The sequence below is a fragment of the Amblyomma americanum genome, chromosome 8 (assembly GCF_052857255.1).
Source record: "Amblyomma americanum isolate KBUSLIRL-KWMA chromosome 8, ASM5285725v1, whole genome shotgun sequence".
Classification (NCBI taxonomy): Eukaryota; Metazoa; Arthropoda; class Arachnida; order Ixodida; family Ixodidae; genus Amblyomma; species Amblyomma americanum.
Window position 1 is genome coordinate 93,744,757 of NC_135504.1, and position 20,674 is coordinate 93,765,430.

A 20,674-nucleotide genomic window follows, 5' to 3' on the forward strand; every position below is an offset into this window, starting at 1 on the left:
TGCCAGGGCCTGGGTCAACGCAGTCAAAAATGGCCACCAGGTGAGCGGTTCGGGTGGGGCTGCTTCTCTCCCCCCCCTTTCCACTCCCTTTCCCAGGGCGCATAGCGCCGAGCAAGATCAAATAGCAGCACTCAGGGCCCAAAATGAGATGCTGCTAAAGAAAATTAACGAATTGGAATCTAAAATCAACCAGTCTTCTCCCCCCTCGCCTCCCGCGGCTGAGGTAATGGAGAGTGAGCTCGTGGTACCGAAGGCGGTAACAAGTTTGGAGGCCGCAGTCGAGGCCCGCCTCGGGGCCACAGAGGCCCGATTCGCCGCTATAGAAAATCAAATTTCAATGATGGTAAACGCCATCTCCAAATTGCAAGAGACAATCCCCGCGATGATTGCCCATCAAATTGCGAATTCCTTGCGCTCCTCGCGCAGGTCCGGCGATCCCTTACCCGGCCGCCCTCACAAAACTTCTAGACGCACCCCCGAGGTAGCCGACGACGACAACTGCTCCCTCTCTGGCATGGAGGATACCCCCCTTCCTGCGAGTGTTGGCTCCGGAGCAGTGTCAGTACAACCTCTCCTCAAACTAAATGACCATGGCGAGCAGCCCTAAGATCAGGCGCTCCCCAAGAACCAATTCGGCCACCCCCGTCCAAATTGTCCAGTGGAACTTTCGGGGCTTCCCTTCTCGCGCAAAGAGGGCGGATCTCCGACTTTACCTTTCAACTTTCGATTCTCTTCCCGCGGTGGTCGCCCTCCAGGAGCCAGGGAGTGGCGTCACCCTCACAAATTACATCCCCTTTCAGCAGGACCCCTCTTCCTGCGTCTGCGTGCATAAAAATTATACGGCTAATCTAGTTGACTTGGAACTTTACACAGAATATTCCTATGCGATGGTGACACTTCTTCCGCTTAAGAAACAAGATGCACCACTCCACGTACTCAACATATACTGTTCCCCCAAACACAAAAATGTAACGTTCGCAGCACTCTTTAGCCGCGCTCTAAAGGCTGCGGGCCGGGACCCCCTGGTGATTGTGGGTGATGTCAACGCCCACGCTACACTATGGGGATACGTACGTGAAGAGAAGTGGGGACGCAAGCTAGCGGAACTCACGTCCACGCTGGGCCTGACTCTTCACACTGACCCTGCATATCCAACGCGGCTGGGTAATTCCGTGACCCGGGACACTTGTCCGGATCTCACCTTTACCAAAAACATTGTACACGCAGAATGGATCAACACCGAGGAAACCCTCGGTAGTGACCACTGCCTTATCAATACCACCGTAAGGACTAAACCATTGGCAAGACCCCACGCACAAGCTCGGCTTCCAGACTGGAATAAGTTCCGGCAAAACTACATCAATTCGGCGTCTATCCACGAACAAGGCTACCACGCGTGGGCACAAGGATTGGTTACACACATTCGCTCGGTGGAAACACAAATTCAGCTCTCGGAGGCCACTCCGGAGGTGGACAACCACCTTCAGCACCTCTGGGAGGCGCGGCACAGCCTCGTCCGCAGATGGCGCCGCCAAAAACTTAACAGAAAACTCAAAATTCGTATCGCCGAGCTCACCCAGCGAGCGGCAGAGTACGCGGCCCAACTCGCCGACTCGAACTGGGTGGACCGCTGCAACACGGCGGCCAGACAAATGTCGAGCCGGAGCACGTGGCGCCTTTTCCGCGCCCTAATTGGCCCGACTCAAACCCGCGCCGAGACACAAAAACATCTCCAACGAGCTATTCATAGCTTCGATGGAAATACATCAAAATTAGCATGCAAACTGCGCGACCAGTATCTTTGCACTACGCAGGACCCCGGAGGACCCGCGTTCTCGTATGCAGGTTCAGAGAACGCGAATCTGGATCAACCGTTCCAGTTGCATGACCTCAAGGCGGCCCTAGTTAAAATGAAACGAGGAACGGCACCGGGCAGGGACAAGATAACTGTGAAAATGCTTGCTAATCTTCCCGATACCGCCTACGAAACCCTCCGCGCTTTCATCAACTCGATCTGGCTTGGTGAGGCACCTCTACCAATTGAATGGAAGACCGCCCTGGTAAATTTCATTCCGAAAGCCGGCAAAGCCATAAACACAGACAACCTCCGCTCCATCTCCCTCACGTCTTGCGCGGGAAAGCTGATGGAGACCATGGTGCGGGATAGGCTGTCTGGGTTTCTGGAAAATGAACATACATTCGCAGACACCGTGTTCGGTTCCGCCCGCAGAGGTCCGCTCAAGATGTTCTGCTTCAACTCGACCGAGAAATTCTCAACCCTGTCGAATATCTCTTCAACGATAAGGCAGTACTCGCCCTTGACTTGAAGGGGGCTTTCGACAATGTCACGCACGAAATCATCCTGCAACATCTCTCCCAAACGAGCTGTGGACATAACACGTTTCAGTACATCAAGCAATTTCTCTCGGATAGACGAAGTTTCATCCGAATACAAGACGAAGAACACGGCCCATATAAACTGGGAACGAGAGGAACCCCACACGGTGCGGTCCTCTCGCCATTACTTTTCACTCTGGCCATGATGAAACTCCCGGCTCAGCTGGCGAAGGTCGAAGGCATCCAGCACACGCTGTACGCCGACGACATAACCATCTGGGCCAAGCACGGATCGGTTGGAGACATTGAGGCCAACCTGCAGCAAGCGGCGGAGATCGTGGACGCTTACGCCCGCCGCTGCGGCCTTCAGTGCTCACCGTCCAAATCCGAATTTGTGCACATTCGCCCGTCGCTTCAGTGCGCCACCAAACTGGAACTATCTCTGGCTAGCGGCCCGATACCCGAACACGATGAGATTAGAGTACTTGGTCTCTTTATCCACAAACATCGACGGGCTGATACCACACTAGCAAAACTACGCAACGTGGGGGACCAGGTGGGCCGGATGGTCCGCCGGGTTTCCAACAAACGCGGGGGGTTACGGTGCAGAGACGCTTTGCGGCTGGCGCATGCATTCGTGACCAGTCGAGTCCTCTACTCGACTCCTTACCTCCACCTGCGCAAGTTTGATGAGAACGCCCTCGAAGTGATTCTCAGAAAGATGTACAAGCGTGCCCTCGATCTCCCGATCACCACATCCAACCAGCGTCTCATGGGCCTGGGGATGGTTAACACATTCGCGGAGCTCCGGGAGGCGCACTTGACAAATCAATACACAAGGCTTTCAAAAACGCCGTCGGGTCGCGGCCTATTAGCCCGACTACACATCCACCACCCAACACTTACGGAAGAGCGCGTACGCATTCCTGAAATCTGGAGATACGCCCTGCACGTACGCCCTCTTCCGGCCAACATGACACGTGACGACCACAGTGGCAGGCGCCTTGCGCGGGCGGAGGCACTGGCCCGTTACTGTGGGAACAAACATGGCATCTTCTACGTGGACGCCTCAGGCCCTCACCATGGGGGGTGGTACACGGCCGCAGTCGTCCACCAAAAAATCGTGGTGAATGGCCTAACGTTCCGAGCTCAAGACTTAACACATGCGGAAGAAGTTGCCATCGCGTTATCCGCCGCAGACCAGGAGTCGCGAGTGATCGTCACCGACTCGAGAGGGGCCTGCAGAAATATTAAACAGGGGTACATTCCTCTCTTTGCGCATCGCATCCTTCAAAACAGTAACTACCTCGGGGCCCCCGCGTCTCGAACGATTGTATGGGCTCCAGCTCATATGGGCCTCGAAGGCAATGAAACGGCAGACGCCGCCGCCCGCGCGCTCACTCTCCGGGCAACGCCTTCAGACCCTTTGGATACGGATCCCGAACCCAATCCGGCCCTCACTTTTCGAGAAATTACTGAATTATTCCAATTCGGCCATGCAATTTATCACAAGCCTTGTAAGGGCCTCACAAAGGTGGAGGAACGCACACTCCTCCGCCTTTACACCGAAACGCTGCTGTGCCCGGCAGTTTTGAAACACTTTAATCCTGCCTGTACAGGAGAATGCCCACACTGTGCGGAGAAGTCTTCGGACATCTTTCACATGGTGTGGGCATGCCAGTCAACCCCGAACCTCGCCCCCAAACCCAACCCCACCCGGGAGGACTGGGAGGCAGCCCTGCTCGGCTGCTCGGACCTAGCAAGCCAGAAGGCCCTGGTCCACCGAGCCCGAGTCGCGGCGGTCGCCAATGGGCTCCTGTAATGAGGAGCCCACCTAGAGATTGCGAGAGGTTGCTCCGGCTACCTCAAGCTTCGTCCCTGAAATAAAGTTTTTCACTCACTCACCTAACACTATAGAGGATGTGCTCGCTGAACTACAAAATATATCCGCCGGTCAAACCACGCTGATTTCCTAAATAAAAGACATCAAAACTCAGGTCAATTCCACTGAAATTGCCATAGCCGGCTTGACTAAGCGAACGACCAATCTAGAGGCCCATTTACAAGCTTTTTCAGATCTTCAAAGCAATTTAGAAGCAATGAAATCTGAGAGTGCTAGGATTGCTGGACATTTAGACATTCTAGAGAATTGAGGGTGCAGAAAATCGCTCGCGTCGCAATAATCTTATATTCTATGGCATTCCCAGCAATAAACCATACGACAATTTTGCAGACTCTCAGGAAACAGTCATCAACCATTGCTGTCAGAACTTTAATATAACGATTAACCCTGAGAACGTTGAACGCACCCATCGCCTTGGGCGTTACAAATCTAACCACTCTCGTCGAATCGTCGTCAACTTTACTTCATCTAAAATTAAAGATGCCTTATTATCGAATGGTCATAAGCTTAAGAAACTAACTTCAGCATCGGCGAGGACTTTTCCATCAAAGGCGCGAAAGCACCTAGTCGCCTTCGCTAAAGGAAGGACAACAAAATTTGCTCTGAACTTTAAGGCATTGCATATTAGTCCCAAGCGCTACGTTTTCGATGAAACCGCGAAAACAGTCAAAGAAATAGTAACTCGTCCCTCACAATCAGATTAGCAATCACCGCATCACGAACCGTCTGGAAACCGAACCAAGAATGCTTATTTATCTAGCCTCTCGCTCTCCGTTATACACACTAACATTCGATGTTTTATTCATAAGCACGAATTTATTTCAAGCCTTGTTCCGTCATCAAGCCGCAACCTACTTATACTAACTGAGCCTTGGCTGAGCAGTGACAACAGACAACGAAGTACTGACTGATCTACCAAACTTTTTCGGAATTTCGGAAAGACCGTAAAGATTCACGAGGAGGGGGTGTGCTCATTCCTGTCAGCCAAGATTTATCATGTTCCCTAATACAAGATTCATCCGACCTCAAAATGCTGTGGCTAATCATTCACGCAGCACCTAACACAGTTTTACTAGGCGTTTGTTATAGGCCCCCACATAGTATCCAGGATTTTTGTTGTCAGCTTAATAACGTACTATGTCAACTGTCCTCAAAGCACCCTAATTCATATATCTTCCTCTTCGGCGATTTCAATTTTCCGAAGATTGACTGGCATAACCAGCCCGCCCCTATAGATAACAATGGAGAAACAAGGGAATTCCTAGATTTATGCTAACAACCTCAAACTTACTCAGGTAATATTTGAACCTACCGCGTAACACAGAACTGCGCAAATATTTTAGATCTCTTATAAACCAATCACCCAGACAGCGTACAGCCCATTACGTACCTACCTAAAATATGCGACCACAAAGTGATTCACGCTAACCTTCTCCTTACACCAAACCGGCGCCGCAAATACCATAACACCATCCGTCTTTATGACAAACGGAATTATAACGTCATAAATAACGAACATAACGCGCTTTTTCAGGTTTTCTCGTCACGTTTTCATTTCCGCAGTGTTCAAAAAAATTGGTTGCTGTTCAAAGACAAACTAGAAAGTCTAACAAATAGATTCATCCCCCAAATTAGTTTTCGCTCTAATTCACAAAAGCCACGGTTTACTAAAACACTGAAACCCGTGGCGGTCGAATTTCGATGAACGCGAAATTCTAGAGGCCCGTGTGCTGTGCGATGTCAGTGCACGTTAAAGAACCCCAGGTGGTCGAAATTTCCGGAGCCCTTCACTACGGCGTCTCTCATAGCCGGAGTCGCTTTGGGACGTTAAGCCCCCATAAACCAGCCAAACCATACACTGAAACGTTTGGAGAACAAAAAGAAGCGCCTTTACCGTTCAGCCAAGCCTCAGGGGATGCATAGCGCATGGGTAAAATATCACGAAACTGAAAGATCGTATCTCGCCGTTATTTCTAATGCAAAGCATACCTTTTTCCACTCGGACTTGCCGAATATGCTAACTAGTAACCCCAGAAAGTTCTGGAAAGTTATCAATCTGCATCACGCACCAGAAATAACCCTCACCGATGAGTCAGGCACAGTTTTCACTGATGCTGAGTGTGCTGCCATGTTTAACTCTGCCTTCTCATCTGTATTTACGAAAGAAACTGATATACCGTCATCATTTTCAGCACCGCCCTCAATGGTAAATTATGCTATGCCAACAGTTGTCTGCACGTCATCTGGCATTTCGTCCCTAATTAAAACCATGAAAATTTCGTCTTCATTCAGTATAGACAATATTAACTCAAAGCTTTTGAAAAATAAGGCTATTTGTGCGCAATTTTTGTGCTTACTTTTTTCACAGTCACTGTTGTCAGGTCAACTACCACGCGATTGGAAAAGCGGTAAGGTCGTTCCACTCTTCAAATCGGGTGAAAAAATTCACCGCTTAACTACCGTCCCATTTATCTTACCAGCGTGCCCTGCAAACTCATGGAACACGTCATCTACTCCAATGTCATGAGCTTCCTCGACTGTCATAAATTTTTCATCCTGCGCAACACGGTTTTCGAAAAGGTCTCTCATGCAAAACACAGCTGGCCATTTTTATTCATGATCTGAATGCTAATAGTTTGCTCTAACCTACAGATCGACGCTATTTTTCTGGACTACGCAAAAGCGTTCGACAAGGTTCTTCACAAACGCTTACTACTAAAACTTTTATATTTTAACCTCCCCTCTAATATCTTTAAATGGATAGAAGAATTATTGACTAACCGCTTACAGTACGTCACCGTTAACAACCACAACTCTTATCCTATCCCAGTAACGTCAGGCGTCCCGAAAGGGTCCCTCCTCGGTCCGCTTCAGTTTCTAATTTATATCAACGAGTTACCAACGCATGTATCTAGTAATATTCGCATGTTCGCCGATGATTGTGTAATTTACCGCAAGGTTAATAACGCTTCTGACCAAGCATCTCTTCAACACGACCTTAACCGCATCCAGGAATGGTGTGACAATTGGTTAATAGAACTTAACCCTCAAAAATGTAAAATCTTGTCCTTCACGCGTCGCCGCAACCAACTTCATTTCCCATACGTCATGCTAACGTACCTGTACACCTGGTTCTATCATACAAGTACTTAGGCATTACCTTGTGCAGCGGCTTGTCCTGGAGCACACACGCTATGAACATCATTTCATCCGCTAATAAAACACGGATTTTTAAGGCGTCATCTCCGCCAAGCCCCTAAACATGTGAAGTTATTAGCGTACAAATCCCTTGTCAGACCAAATTAGAATATGCCTCACCCGTTAAGAACCCGCACCAAGCTTACCTTATAAATGCACTCGAAACAGTCCAAAACAGAGCAGCCAGATTCATTCATTCATCATATTCTTACGACATCAGTGTGTCAGCGTTGAAAGCTGAATCCGACCTAATGCCCTTATTATCTCGTCGCCGCATTGCCAGCCTTTGCTTGTTTCATTAATTTTTCCATAGTTCACTCGGCCGCGCACCCTATATTGTCCTTCCAGCCCGCATATCTCGTCGCACGCGTCATCCTTTTCAAGTTTCCCGACCTCGTAGCCGAACTACCACATTTGCCGCATCATTTTTTTTCCCGTACTGCAAAAGACTGGAACGAGCTACCCAACGACATCGCAGCCATCACGTGCTCATCCAACTTTGCCAATAATGTTACCAATCATGTTTCGTTGTGTTAACACTTGCTTACCAAAATATATGTACCCACCCCTTATTTAATACCCCTCGTAAGTTTTTAAGGTAATAAAATTAAATGAAATGAAATTTAATAATAATAATAATTGGTTTTTGGGGAAAGGAAATGACGCAGTATCTGCCTCATATATCTTTGGACACCTGAACCGCGCCGTAAGGGAAGGGATAAAGGAGGGAGTGAAAGAAGAAAGGAAGAATAGGTGCCGTAGTGGAGGGCTCCGGAATAATTTCGACCACCTGGGGATCTTTAACGTGCACTGACATCGCACAGCACACGGGCGCCTTAGCGTTTTTCCTCCATAAAAACGCAGCCGCCGCGGTCGGGTTCGAACCCGGGAACTCCGGATCAGTAGTCGAGCGCCCTAACCACTGAGCCACCGAGGCGGGGCAAATGAAATTTAACTAAAGCGTTTGGATGCTTTCTTTGCGCTTGTAAGGGCACAGAAAAGCCCATTGCAGAAAATTCAGAAGCATACATGCAGTAAACGTAAATGCTCCCGAGGCCGGTTATGCACACTTGTAAAAATACTAACGCTACACTCTCAGACATGTGCTGTTTTTATTTAAACTATATTAACTTGAAGATATCGTCGGGAATTACTGCGCGCGAGAGCACAATAAAAGTGTGAGTGCAGCTTGCCGCTCTTATTATTTCAAGCTGAGGTAACCACCTCAACCTTGTTAATTCGTGTGGGCTAAGGATGCCACCACCCGAGACAGCGAACGGCCTGGGCAAACAGCCCTTTCCAGAAGCCGTAAAATGGACGCAGGCGCTCGAGACCGGCCTTGGCTAGGGTGGGGGGCGCGGCAGTCTTCGCATATAATGGACTTTCGCGATACTCGCACTTCGAAGATGAACTTCAGGAGACAAATACATTTAAAGTGGGAGCTTTACTGGCCGCGAGCTTGCGATTTCGCCGTGGCGGTGCTCCGAGGAGGCACATGACATCACAACGCGCGAATAGCTGCGGATATTTCTCTCTCTCTCTCTTGCTCCCTAGTCACTACTGCGCATGCGCCACTAGTGGCACTGAGCCACAGGTGTACCGCCTCTGCGCCGCGCCTTTCCTCAAAATTTAACTTTAATAATAATAATAAATGGTTTTGGGGGAAAGAAAATGGCGCAGTATCTGTTTCGTATATCGTTACCCGCGCCATAAGGGAAGAGATAAAGGAGGGAGGGAAAGAAGAAAAGAACAAGGTGATGGCGTAGTGGATGTCTCCGGAATAATTTGTACCACCCGGGGACCTTTATCGTGCACCGACATCGCACAGCACACGAGCGCCTTAGCGTTTTTGCCTCCATAAAGACGCAGCCGCGGCGGTCGGGTTCGAACCCGAGAACTCCGGACCAGTAGCCGAGCGACCTAACCACTCAGCCACCGAGGCGGGTAAAAAAAAAAATCCAACAGCTCGACTACTGATCCGGAGTTCCCGGGTTCGAACCGGACCGCGGCGGCAGCGTTTTTATGGAGGAAAAACGTTAAGGCGCCCGTGTGCTGTGCGATGTCAGTGCACGTTAAAGATCCCCAGGTGGTCGAAATTATCCCGGAGCCCTCCACCACGGCACCTCTTTCTTCCTTTCTTCTTTCACTCCCTCCTTTCCCCTTCCCTTATGGCGCGGTTCAGGTGTCCAATGATATATGAGACAGATACTGCGCCATTTCCTATGCCCAAAAAACCAATTATTATTATTATTAGTCGAGCGCCCTAACCACTGAGTCACCGCGGCGGGTCAGTGGAGAGCTGAATCTCACTTTGATATATGTGTGGCGTTGGTGTCCAACGGCAAAAGCCTGCTTTGATTGCGTTCCACACACAGGATACGCAGCGCGCCCTCCCTGCCACCCTGGGAGGTGGCATGCAGTTAATGGTTGATCGCGAGAGATTGATAAGGAAATGAACGCTGCGACCTAGCTACTGCTGCAGTCGCATGTCAGCCACAACGCTGTCCGCGCTAATGCATTCAGGCCACATCTCTCTCTCACCACCGCCACATGTATCAAAGCACGAATGACGCGTCCGCATATCCGGGAAGGAAGTTATGCGCCCTTCCTTCTCTCAAAGCCATCACCGTCTAGATCATTGTCAACGCCAGCGCGAATGAACAGAGTGAACGCCGACATCTTTCGCTTTTTTATACCATGGATCAGTTGAGCTAATCCACATTAATTTTTGTTCCAAATTTTCATCTTTAGCAACACTTTACTTATTTTTTCATATTCTGCGAATGAAGCCGGTCTAAAAAGAGCGCAATAAAATTCGCGTCTTTGGTTCCCGTTGTAAAAGATTTGCATTTGAAGACAGTGGTTAAGGCGCTTGCTCGAACCGAACTGCGGCAGATGCGTTTGATGGAGGTTAAACGCAAAATGCGGCCGTCTGCTGTGCGATGCCAGCGCACGTTAAAGATCCACAGTTGGTCGAAAATATTCCGGAGACCTCCACTACGACACCTCTTGCTCCCCGTCTTGTTTCGCGCTCTCCTTTATTCCTGCCTTTACGGTGAGGTTCGGATGTCAATGGAGAGATGTGAGACAGTTTCGGCGTCATTTCCTTTCCTTAAAAAGCAATTTTGATACTCGCTCGTATCCGCCACCCTGAAAGAAGAGCTTATGCGCAGTTATGAACAATAACATTTTGGCTATTGCTAGATATGAGCGAACTCTGAAGAACACACCCAAGCAGTGCGCCAATAATGGACCACCAAGGGTATAACGGTGGCGAAAGTTGGCATGAGAATCGTTCCTTCGTTGGCATTTGGGTAAATTACTTTTTATAAGCATGACCCATGTTTCCCACCAAAAATGGGCCGATATTCAGCAAGTCTGACTGCTAAGAGTGGCCCCAAGGTTACTGCAAATGCACGATTCTATATGCGCTTACAGTGTCTTTTTCGTTATTGGCCTAGCCTGGCTGCCTATAATAATTTCGATCATGAAAAGCCGTTCGCTTTTCTAATAATACCGGTGGAGAATTATAGCGTGCAGTTAGTGTTTCCCTCTGCATTTATTAGTACCGCGGGTGGTGGTGGTTGAAACTTTATTACATACAGGGAAGTTTAGGACGCGCAGGTCCTTCGGCCCCCGCACGGCCCCACTGCGCTCAAACGTTCGTGTCCCGGAGGCTCATTACGCTGGCAACCCGGCCTGTGGCGATGGCTTGCTTGGCCGGGTACTCGGAGCGCAGTAGGGTCTCCCAAGCCTCCCAAGTGGTAAGGTGCTTCAGGCTCCGCGGGGGAGGATCCGCCGGGCAGAGGAAAAGGATATGATCGAGAGTGACTTTGGGGTGGTGGCAGAGGGTACAGGAGGGGTTCGTGTGGACTTGGTGATAGCGCGAGCGTATATAAGGGGAGGGTAATGTGCGTTTTTGGAGCCGTCTCCAAAGTGTCTGATGATAATTGTCGAGGGAGGGATGGGGTGGGGGGGTACAGCCAACGCTCGGCTTTGCAGGCCTGCGTGAGTTCACTGAAGGAATGCATACGCTCCCGTGAGAACCCCAGATCGGTGGCCGCTGGCCCATTTCTCTATAGCCTGTAACTTCTCTCATTAAACTTTTAAGACTGCAAACAGTTTTTAGGTCCATTGTATTTTTTTGACAACAGCTAAGTGACTGAAGCAATTTCCGGACATATTCTTATTTTTGTTTATTTAACATACTCTTCGTTCCACTGGGACTGTTACAGCAGTGGAATTATAAGCAAGGTGATTCAAATTAACAGAAAAAAACACAAAGGCCAGCAATCAGGTTTAAAGGGACAAGATATTAAGCATTCAGAAGGGGTCACATCAGGTGTTGCTTATTTGACGGAAGATAGTTGGCAACTCTAGTCTTCAAAGCATGCTTTCAAGCAAAGCTCAATGCAGGCCTTCTTACAGTAATACACCGGGTACAAAACGAGCGAGCAACAACACAAAACCAGTACAGACTGAACATGACCATTAGGTCTGGCTTGTCGACAGGACTGATGAGGCGGCAAGCTCAGCGAACTTTTTCAAGTAATCCTGCGAATTTATCGATTTCTTTAGGCCGTTCCATTCTCTTAAGACTCGGGGTAAGAAGGAAAAGTAATATGGGTTGTTAACACAACAGTATTCATTAATCATAAATTCATGCTTGTGAAGTGTTTCTCTAGAACGATTAAAACTAATTTAAGCAGCAGGATTCATGTTGAATGCGTTATGAATTAATTGGAGAAAAAAATTGAGTGTACTGAGCGTGACGTGGTTTGATAAGGTGTCTAGGCCTTCGAAGGAAAGCAGCTATGCGGGGGAAGCAGTGCGGTGGTATCTGTGGTTGATAACGCGAACAGCTTTTCATTGAACGGATTCGAGCATGTGCACAACTTTTTGCATTTACGGAAGCCACATGACGTTTGCATATTCTAAGATTGGACTGATAAGGACCTTATATACGATTAACTTGGCATCTGAACTTGCAAAGCGCAAGGTGTGTTTAAGGATGTATAAACTGCTTATTGCTTTTGTGGTAATGTTTTGTGCTTGGTTTCCAGAGCTGAGATCATCAGAAATAATCACAGCAAGGTATTGCTTTTCAGTTACTGTTTTGAGAACACCGTTGCCAGAGCCATAAGAGAAGTTAAGTTTTTTTTATTTGTGACAGAAAGCACTAAAATTTTTTTCCCATTGATCAACATTTGCCATGTACTGGAGCACTCTATGGCGTTGCCCAAAGCCGTGTTTAACCTTACTTGGCCTGCATGAGTGTTCATTTTTTTATATAGCGCGCAATCATCTTCACAGAAACGCACCTTCACGTCAGCGTGATATGTTGTGCCGTTTATGTATAAAATGAACATAAATGGTGCTAGCACAAAGCCCTGCGACACGCCGGAAATGAGCGGAACTATATAAGAGGCCTGGTCATTGTATTACACATAGTGTCGGCGTTCCGATAAGTAGCTGGCTATCAAACTCTTACCGGAACCATCGCCAAGTATTTTTTTTAGTTGAAGTGCAGTTTTGCATGTGCCACACGATCAAAAGCCTTCGAGTAATGAAGGAAAATTATATCAGTTTGACTTTGATCATTGATTCCCCCTGCGAGGTCATGAAAAATTCCTGCCAGTTGGGTAACAGTGGACAACCCTGCTCTGAAGCCATGCTGGTTTTGGTGAATGATGTTGTTAGTCTCAGTTCTTTAAGAAATTTAACAAGATATGCTCAAAAATTTTGCGACAGGTACATGAGAAGGATATAGGTCCGTAATTGGACGGGGACGTTACGTCGCCTGAATTGTGAATGGGGACAATGTTTGCTATCTTCCATTCAGCAGGCAGCCAGTTCTCTCGAAGTGACTTAGAAATTATAAGGTAGAGATATTCACTGATTCGTTCTGCATAACGCCTAAGAAAACAGTTCGGAATTTTATCAGGACCACAACTCTTTTTTCATCAAGGTTCAACAAGACAGAAAAAATCCGAGGTGCTCTTATGACCGGAGGGCAATACGTTGTGTTGACTCAATACTATGGCACGCTAATATTCCTAAAACACAATTATCAGTGGTGAAATTCAACTGCAAGTAACTGTAAATGAGTCAGATTGCTGCTTTCCGTATGTAGGCGAACTACCATTAACATTCTTTCTGCCTAGATACCTTCAGAATTTGGCCGGAAGATTTGTAATGAAGTTGTTAAGTGTGGTGCCATAAAATTGTTTTCTTGCTTCCAGTACTTTATTCTTTATTTGATTTGTTAGCAAACTTATGTTTACCTTTATTTCTAACCTAGCTCGTTGCATAATTCAATTTGTTAACCTATCAATTTTTCCTTTCATATAAATTACTTCTCGCGTAATCCAAGGATTGTGCTTGCTTGTGACCTTCTTTTTCAAAGGGATAAAAGTTGTGCTGCAATGCATCACATTCTCTTTAAATTGCACCCACAAGGCGTCAACATTAATAATATTCTGGATATACAAATGATAAAATCCATTAAAATAATGCATTACATAAGTCATAACGGCCCCGTCGATCAATCTATTAAATGCGCGCAGATGTTTCGTCGGACCCCGCTGGCGATCAAAGTCGGTCATGTACGCCGTACATAACACCGCTTCATGATCAGAAATTCCTTTTCGCACCTCAACTTTACAGTCATTCTTCCTAAAGTGGTTACTAACAAACTGCCAGCCTAGTATAGAATTGGATGTTCTTTGCACATGAGTAGGCTCACTAACAGTTTGTACAAGTTCTAAAGTGCACAGGATACGATACATAGCATTGTTTGTTGCCTCAGCTCAACTTAATATATTTCAGTTAAGAAGCGGGCAGATGAAGTTGCCAGCTAATATGATAATAGAGCCAAAGACATATTTACGCATATAATGAAACAGAAGATCCAGATTCAGAGTTTCAGCAATTGGTGGCCTGCAAACCGCGCCCACGTTTACAGATTTACATATCAGGTGAACTTTGCACCAAGCTGCTTCTACACCGGGAATGTCAGGCATTTGCGTAAATGGTCGATCACTTTTTAAGACCAAGGCCACTCGCCCACCCCTAGTTTCCGTGTCTTTGCGAACGACGTCCTAGCCCGGGGGAACGATTTCATGATCTTGAACCCCAGAGTGCATCTCTCAGTGATCAGAACAATATCTGAGTTAAAAGCGAGAAGGGTAGCTTCCAAGGAGTCGATCTTATTTAGAAGGCTTCGCGCATTTATATTTAATAGGGTTATCACCGGCAGCGTGTGTTTTTATTTATTGCTTCCATTTCCGTTTTTTCTGTACTTTCTTCTCCTCGCTCTCTTCTATTTCGACCAAGTCGTTTAGTTCCTCATCCCATTTGAAAAGTGAGCCATTGATGCTTACTTTGTCATACATTAAGAAGACCTTCTACATTCTGTCACGGTTTGTAGAATTTGTAAGGGGCTGGCCCTTAAGGCCAATTCCCACTGTTTTTTGTAATTAATAATAAATAAATGTTTGCACCACCACCGTCGCGGCGGCCGCCTTTCGGTAAAAGCGAAACGCAAAAGGCGCCCGTGTACTGTGCAATGTCAGTGCGCGTTAAGGATGCCCAGGTGTTCGAAATCAATCCCGAGACCTCCATTACGGCATCTTTCTTCCTTTTTTCTCACTCCCTTCTTTTTGCCTTCCCTTACGATGGGGATCAGGTGTCCACCGAGACGTGAGAGAGATACTGCGCCACTTCCTTTCCTAAAAAAAAACAATTTTCAATTTTCAAGGCGATATGTAAAATCACACAGAAAAAATAGCGCCTAGCGCGGGGGGGGGGGGGGGAGGGGGTGTCAGTGCTTTTCGAAGAAAGGGCTCAGCCGGGACAACAGGTGACTACATGACACATAAAGGAGAGAGGTAATGAGAGAGGTAGGGGTGAAACAAGTCACAGGATTCCGGAATGCTAAGAGTATGTGTCATAGGCAGTTTAGAAGGCGGTAGGAGGCAATGAAACGAAGACGCGATGGTGTACAACAGCTGTCTGAGTGCCAGAGCAAAAGCAAGAATGAAGAGCCATCCTCATATTCTCCAACGGAAGCCTTTGAAGCAGAAAACACTGAACTTGGTCACTGATTTCACCAAAACGGCTCGAAAGTCTACTGTAATGTTTGAAATCGTGTGCTGTAGGCTCTTTGGTGCAAGCTGGTAAAAAAATATTGCTGTGAAAATGCCAAAAAGATGAATCAGTAACTAAAAACAGCATGCACAACGCGTGCTCTTCGAGTGTTTTGCATACATGTTTCATGCGGCAAAAAGTAATGGTGACAGACGTCCAAGCAACACAATTCATCAATACAATGATTTGGTGATAGAGGGAAGAATCCGGTGCTTTTTATTCTCGACAAGGCAGTCAGATCGGCTTGAGCCATGGTCATGTGGCCTGCCCATGCGTGTCTGACCCAGCCAGAAATGACGCGACGCGCTCCTTTATAATCCGACATTTATGGATGGGTGGTGTTAACTCTTCACGCCAAACAAAGCAAACGCGAACAGAAAGGACTAGAAATCTGTTTGGTAAGAACTTCTGATGCTTATAATATGCAAAGGCGATGTTTATGAGTAAAACTTATGCAACAGCCATCAGTACAAAGTAGTTAAAAGCACAGTATAGAATGCCAAAGGACAATTGACAGCGTACTAAAAGCTAGCGACGTTATCTTTGCTGCTTGAGAAGGCAGATGTGTGCTTTTATACTTTTATTTAAACAAAACGATATATTTCTTTTGTTTCTCGTAATCTCCCTCTTCACGCAGTATATGTAGAGGAAGTGATCACGCCTGCTGTTGTTTATTCTCGATAAAGCCTAAATCCCGCTTTAATCACATCGTTTTTTCTATCCAAGTTCCTCTTCGCGCCATGAACATGTATCGACCAGCTCAAGAAAGAATCCTTTTGCTAAAAGGCCGACGGCGTTGATAACGTTTCCCGGAGTGGACACGGGGGCTTCGGAGTCTTCCCCATTGTCCACTTGTGAACCCCTGCAACAAGTTCGGCGATACATCCGTCATCTAAGACCCGAGTTGTGTCCTAGTCCGCCGGCATCGGCGGCCGCAAGCTGGCCGCTTACACTCTCAAGGAAACTTAAGCATCGCGGAATTCTTTCCCGCTTGCTGCCAACAAGCTCAGAGACGCTGTGCGCAAAATAAGTAGACATTACGTTTTTTTCGCTCATTTCTTCACGCAAAAACTTCAAACTTCTTTGAAAATTGAAAATTGGTTTTTAGGGAAAGGAAATGGCGCAGGTGGTATCCATCATGATATCTGATACCTGATTTAATATCTGCTGCGGGTCCTTGGACCCAAGGTATTAAACTTCTTTTTGAAATATGGCGCAGTGCTTGGCTTGAAGCAATCTGGCACGGGTCGGCCCAGTATTGCACTGCCTCCGGGATCGGCCCGGGGCATATTAGCACGCGCTTTTTCTTTCTATCTTTGCTCTCCTGTCCTTTAACTCTCCGACTTTCAGCACCCGGCAGCGAGCGTGGCTCGGCTTGAGCCAGTAGTCAGGCCCGTGTGCATTCCAATTCTCTTTTTCTATTAGCAACCGCAGCACAAGCAGCGCAGTGTCTGCCTCACATCTCGGCGGACACCTGAACCACGCCGTAAGGAAAGGGATAAAGGAGGGACTAAGAGAAATAAGAGGTGCCGTAGTGGAAGCCTCCAGAATAATGTCGGCCATCTGGGGATATTGCACTGACATGGCACCGCACAAGGGCGCTTTTGCGTTTCTCCTTCATCGAAACGCGCCCCGCCGCGGTGGCTCAGAGGTTAGGGCGCTCGACTACTGATCCGGAGTTCCCGGGTTCGAACCCGACCGCGGCGGCTGCGTTTTTATGGAGGAAAAACGCTAAGGCGCCCGTGTGCTGTGCGATGTCAGTGCACGTTAAAGATCCCCAAGTGGTCGAAATTATTCCGGAGCCCTCCAATACGGCACACCTCTCTTCCTTTCTTCTTTCACTCCCTCCTTTACCCTCCCATTACGGCGCGGTTCAGGTGTCCAACGATATATGAGACAGATACTGCGCCATTTTCTTTCCCCCCCAAAAAAAAACAATTATTATTATTATTATTATTGAAACGCGGCCGCCGCGGTCGGGTTCGAGCCCGGGTACTACGGATCAGGAGCCGAGCGCCCTAACCACTGAGCCACCGCGGCGGGCGAAAATCTTCGTTAGATTGGGTTTTGTCGTCAAGTTAGTTTCGTTAGCTCAGGCCGCTGAGAACATTGCACCTTATTGGCATCTGCCGGCAAACGAAAATTTTGTTTTTAGACCAGGATATTCGTTAAATCGGCTTTCGTTAGATCGTGTTTTCACTGTATCTCTTTTCTTTCTCGTAACCTGCCTATTCATGCAGTAAATTCACAGTAAGTGCTCACGTCTGCTGTTGTTTATTTGCGACAAAACCAAAACCGCTCTTTATTCACTTGATCTGTTCTTATTACTTATAACTTGAACCAAGGATTTCAAAAACGTGGCACACTGCAGCAGGGGGGAACTAGCGACATATTTCCCGTTTTGTGGCGCTCCTCAGAGAATTCGTTACTTTCACTTAATTAGTAAACTAGCTAAGACTAATGCCGCAAATTTTATGATATCAATTTTAATGTTAAGTTGTTGCGTTAAGTTGCAGAGGGGCTCAATAATAACATATCCAGTTTATTGTAGCAACCTACCGCCTACGTGGTCCTTTTTTTTTCTGGAAGATAAAAAAGCCCACGAATTATGGAAAATAAAGTCTGACTGCGGCCATGCGCTACTAAGAGCTACAATATTTCAGCGCTTCCAAACGTGTTTTTAAGAAAGAAATGTGGGCGCTGACCGAGGCCAAATGGCTAGCCGCCGCTTAGCTCAACGACCAAAGTGCCGAAAACCAGAGGCTACCTTGATATACACAACTTCGCTCCTTACCCTTCTTTTTTGTTATGCGTGTGCAATGGCTCAGTTAAAGCTCCTTCTGAATTTTCTGTCGATGGGCCGCCTGTCGCTTATTCATGATCACGTACCACGCTTTACATGATCAGGTAAAATGGGTTGTCGCACTTTGAAGCCTCTGATTAGAGCGACTTCATCTGCTAAATTGAGACCGTCAATCAGCACGCTTCATTTACACAGGAAGCGCTTGGCATTTCTACAGTGTGGTACTCCAAGAGCGCACTCCTGCGTTTTTTTTTTTGCATACTTCACTGGCTTTCCCTAAATTCCAGAAAAAGAAACCAGTCGTTGTTAAAAAAAACTGGACAAGTTTCGGAATATTACAAGTTTCAAGTGGATATAGAAATCAGCAGAACGTTGAGTTGGGCTACATTGTAAGGATTTATAATAAAACAGCGCAAAAGACGACGGACAAGAGAAAGGAGAGCAGAAAACCGCGCTTGTCATAGGTTCTCCTTTCTCTGGTCCATCGTTTTTGTGCTGTTTTATTTTATTATAAAAGCGATTGAATAAATTACCAAAGACAATTAACTAATTGAGGGGAGATTTAAATATACTCCGGGCAGCACCACACCATGAAAAATAATTTGCCGTTGGCTCCCCTCATATTCGGTGCTCCTCTTTATAATTCCTCGTTCAAGTTATGTGAGGAAGCCTATATGTTGCAGGATTAGTGCAATACAATTGGTCATTTTGGCCAGCTTCTTAAAATGACGCTTCCATCGTGGGAAAAGAAAATTTGGCTGCGAATGTGGGTGCTCAGCTAATTCAGAGCACACAAGGCGAAAGGTTTTGGCGTTCATTGCCGTTGGCGTTTACAACGTTCTAGAATCTGATGATTTCGAGGAAAGGAAGGGCGCATAACTGTCGCCCTGGGACAGTGGACGCCTCGATCACGCTTTGAGGTACGTGATGGTTCTGAGAGAGAGATGTGGGCTACATGCATCACCGTTGTCAACGTTGTCGCAGACACGTGGCACTGCACCAATAGGCAGCAGCACACATAACCTCTCGCGATAAACCATTAAGTCAACTGCCACCAGCCAGGGTGCCACTTAAATTAATAGTGGTTGTGGTCGTAGTGAGAAGCATTTATTTAGCTATAATCACAGGAACGTGCTCGCGGAGAGGCCTCTAGTGCGTCTCGCTTCTTACAATACAAGGCGAGTCCCTCAATCCAGAACCCCGTTGGTCTTGACCGCTTCGCATGTCCGCCGAACCAGGGCCTGTTGGGCCGATAGTTCCTGTCAGCCGAACAGCGCCGCCTCCGAGTCCTCTCAAGTAGTGGAAGGAGTGATTGGGGAGAGAAAGATTTTGCCGGCATTCCCAAACCGTGAGAGTGGTGTCGGCCACCTCCCTAACGAATGAGCAGCGGCCGTCAAAAGAATAATCAAAGTGCTTGAGAACCGCCGGGCACAGCAGGGTGTTTGTTAAGAGCTTAAGGAGACTTCGTTCGCCAGCCTTACCTGGTCCCTTCGTAAGAACCGGATAGCGCCAGTTAAGGTCCTGCCAAAGAAGGTACGGTGCCCGGTAAGTGAGTGCGCGGGCTGCCTCATGGACCGCTTCGTTACCGGGCATGCCTTGGTGGCCGGGGAGCCATATGATTGAGCGATGAGATAATTGCAGTAGCGATAACTGCGGCGAAGAATGTGGTGAGCAAGTGGAGTGATCAAACCGAACTCATACTAGCGACAGGCTCCGCGAGAATCTGTTAAGATGTAGTTAGAGTCGAGTTGAGAGGCTGCGAAGGCGACCTCTATCTCCTCCGCATGCGTTGAGCTGGGCGCACTGAACGGGAGGCCGTCCGCCTGTTTTCCCAGGTGTGTGACTGCAGGCGTGTACCATTCTCCCCTGGAGCGGTAGGGGCCTGCAATGTCGAATTAGGAGACATCTTTCTTGCAAGCATAGTTGCGGGGGGCTAGGGGGGGGGGGGGCGCAACAAGATAGTGCAAGGCACAATCAGTCCAGCGCCACCGGCAGGCGCCTGGCCAGGGCGTGCCCTAAAGCCTCCTCGATCAACTAACCAGAAGACGTCACATGATCCAGCGCCTCCGTATTCCAAAATTGGGGATTTTCCGGCTCTCGAGGGCCCTCCGCCTGGTGCCCCAAAGAAGACATCAAAGCCCAATGTAGGCAGCCGAGAGAGGCCTCCTCCACCTCCCTGCAATCCTCTACATTCTCCCCCACCAAACCTTCCCCCCCCCCAGCTCTGACGTTGCGGACCTTTTCCGCGAGCTCGAGATACTCCGGGCACAAAATGCTGAACTCCA